The sequence below is a fragment of the Corvus brachyrhynchos genome, unplaced genomic scaffold, assembly GCF_000691975.1.
Source record: "Corvus brachyrhynchos isolate BGI_N302 unplaced genomic scaffold, ASM69197v1 scaffold87, whole genome shotgun sequence".
NCBI lineage: Eukaryota > Metazoa > Chordata > Aves > Passeriformes > Corvidae > Corvus > Corvus brachyrhynchos.
This window is the reverse complement of record NW_008239767.1, coordinates 606,902-610,629: the sequence shown is the minus strand read 5'-3', so window position 1 is coordinate 610,629 and position 3,728 is coordinate 606,902.

Below are 3,728 nucleotides of genomic sequence, written 5' to 3'. Positions count from 1 at the left end.
AAACTCAGTCTTTAAGAACATAATTTCTAGCAGGTTTGGGGGTTTTTCCCCTTTTATCTCTACAGCTCAGAACTCAGAGCTGAAATGGAAGCAAACAACCAGGTGCTCATTACATTTTAATAGTCTACTCTTTTGTTTATTTCTGGCTACTTGCATAAGGGAAATAAGGGACATTCCTTATCTTTTAAATATAACAAAAGATATAGCAAAACTGTTTTCTCAAACAGAAAATAAGGAACTTTTATATTTTGTAGGTTCTGGTTGATCTTATTTTGAACTTTCCACTGGGCTGATCATGTCAGTTTATGTGGATCAGTCATTTGTTGCTGTATTTGGTTTGCATGACAAGGCTTTGGTAGCGGGGGGCTTCTGTGAGAAGCTGAGAGAAGCTTATCCTGTGTCCAGCAGAGCCAGTTCCAGCTGGCTCCAAGACAGACCTGCTGCTGGCTGAGGCCGAGCCCATCAGTGATGGTGGTAGCACTGCTGGGATAACATATCTAATAGGGAGGAAAAGCCCTGTGTATATGCAACTGTAGCAGAAGAGCGGAGTGAGAGAATGTGTGAAACAACTCTACATTAAGCAATGTCAGTGAAGGTGGAGGGGGTGGAGGTGCTCCAGGTGCCAGAGCAGACACTGCACCCCATGGAAGTCCACACTGGAGCAAATATCCACCTGCAGCCCTTGGAGGACCCCACACTGGAGCAGATGGATGCAGCTGAAGGAGGCAGGGACTCCAGCGGAAGTCTGTGCTGGAGCCAGCTCCTGGATGAACCCATGGACCCATGGAGAGGAGTCCATGCTGGAGCAGGTTTTGCCGCCAGGACTTGTGACCCTGTAAGGGATCCATGCTGGAGCAGGGTGTGCCTGAAGGACTGCACCCTGTGGAAGGGATCCATGCTGGAGCAGTTTGTGAAAAGTTGCAGCCCATAGGAAGGACTCACATTGAAGTTCACAGAGCACTGTCTCCCATGGGAGGGACGCCACGCTGAGTGGGGGAAGAGTGTGAGATCTCCCCGAGGAGGAAGCAGCAGCAGAGGCAATGTGTGATGAACAGACCGCCAACCTCATTCCCCATCCCCCTGAGTTGCCTAGGGGGAGGAGGCAGAGAAATCAAAAGTGAAGTTGAGCCCAGGAAGAAGGGAGGGGTGGTGGGGAGGTTTTTGAAATTTGGGTTTATTTCTCATTACCCTACTCTGATTTGATTAGCAATAAATTAAACTAATTTCCCCAAGCTGACTCTGCTTTGCCCATGACAGTAACTGCTTGAGTGATCTCTCCCTGCCCTTATCTCAACCCACAAGCCTTTCATTATATTTTCTCTCCCCTGCCCAGCTTGGATCTTGACAGCAATTTCTGAACAGTACAGATGAAAAACAACACAGGAGAAGACGTTGTTAATAGCTACTATTGACAGAGAGTTTATTCCAAGCCACTCAAGGTGTAGAATCAGGATCCTCAAAGCTATTTTCATAGTAGCAAATACAGTGTCTCTGCTCAAAAGAATTGCAGTCTAAGATTAGCACTAGCAGAGGCACACAGGTGGGAAAACATCAGCAAACAAAATACTATCAGGAAGAATAATAGGTAGCAGTCATAGTTTAATCAACAGCCTGACTCTTGTAAAATATATTTTGTTGGCATCACAGCAAGGGAGGATTTTTATCCTTTATAATGAGGATATCTGTACCTACTACAGGAAACTTATTTCAAGCCTGGGAAGGCAGGAAGATGTCTGACTGAAATCGAATAATACTCTGGGAGAGGCCAGCATCAGAGGCTAGTGGGAGGCAATAATTAACCTGAATATGTGATGAGAAGTAGATGAATTACCAAAGGCTTTGAAAGTCATGTAAAGAAAATTTGCTCGTTAGTGAGGTTTTAATGGAGGAATAAGATAAGCAAAAGGATGCACAAAGAAGGGATGAAGAGAGAAGAGGGTCATGGCCACAACATTTGTGTGGTAGCATTTAGGTAGGTATAATGAAACTTTCAAGATCAGGAAAACACAGCTGAAACATTACAGAAAGCAGGTTGGAAGTTTTAGCAACTAAACCTCCCTAACTTCAATCTGCTCTTAAGGGGTAACTTGGGCAATGAGATAACTTCACCTGAGTATCTTCTGGACTCTTAGATGGGGTTTATGGTTTTGGAGTGTAGAAAGCCCCTACAATTTAGGGCTCTGTTTTAAACATGACAGAGGCTGTGGGTCTTGAGGGGACATGCAAGGATATTCTTCCTCCTCCTTTGCAAGGACAGTAGTGGGAGCAGAGTGAGGGAACAGGTCAGGCTCCCATGCAGATGTGTGCCAAGCTGAAGGAGCAAGACATGGACAATGCGGTAAAGCAGATTGGAAATGAGGGGGAGAAAGTTCATCACTAGGATGAAAAGTCATGAACTTTAATGGGGATGTGGGGACAGATCTGGGCCAAGTCCAAAAATGTTTGAGAGTAATAAGAAAACCAAGAAAAACCCAGAGTGAGCGGCAGATCGCCTTTTTTTTTTTCTCTCTTTAATAATAGATGCATATTTTAATAGTAGTTCATAAGAAGAAGATTCCTTCGGTTTGGAAGCCTTGGTTTGCTCTTAAAGAGGTGAACTGTGCACCCGATGTGTACTTTTGCAGAGCTCCTAGAGTGTAGAGATGGAACCATGGAGAGTAGGAACTGGGGAAGGGACATAGCAAGGTTTGCCCAAGGAAAGAAGGAGAAACCCATGAAATTCACAACTGGAATTTAAAAGCTACAAAATAAAATTATCTGATTCTGCTTCCACAAACACAGACATGATCACCTGGCAAAAGTCCATGTCTCAATTTTTTTAGTCCACTAATCTTTTAAAGGCTACATCCAGAACCCAAGGTGTTTTTCAGATCACCTCAAAACCTTGTTATGGGCATGTTCTACCTGAGATCTGAATCCTTCAAGACTGACTTCCTCCTGTAAAGAGAAGTAAAACATACTCTTCTAAATAGAGACCACATTTATCTTTTACAGTTAAGTATTCCCTTCCCCAATAATGACCTTAAACATGAGACATGAAGACATGCACTTTTAGAGCTTCTATTAGGAAGGTTAGTTAAACAATCCTTGGGTAATGAAAAGATTGGGAAATAAGAAAAGAAATATGAAAAGATTAACAATTGGGACAATGCTGATCTGGGCTGCTGATCTGGCTCTGTAGTTCTACTTGGTTACTGTAAGAAAAGCCAGATGAGACACATTCTACTTCCAAGAAGTGGGATGCATGACTGACACTAACCGTGCTGTAATTACACCTCCCCTGATGAGGAAGAATTTTAGAGTCTTTGCCAGGAGTCCAAGAGACGAACGGACGGACCTTCAGCCTTCTCTGCTTTCAGATAGTTGTTGATTAAGTCTTATCAGAGAAATAGGGCCACTTAACATGACCCAGACATAGCACAGAGCAGAGAATGCAGGAGAATGCCCCGTTATCAAGATTTACACAGTCTTTTAAAGGTAAATTAACCAATGGTCATTAAAAAGTACATTAGTTTTACTTTTCCACCAATGTATAAGAAATCATCTAGTCACGTAGACAGGAAGTGCAGAATTCTTTATCCAGTCATCCCAAACTACTTCTACTGCAGAATATGAAGTAGTAGAAGAAGAAGAAGAAGGTCTGGAGAACAACAACAATCCTCCACTTTAAAGTTTTTTGCTTTTATCTATTTACTATATTAACAAACCCAAATCCTCTAAATTTTTCT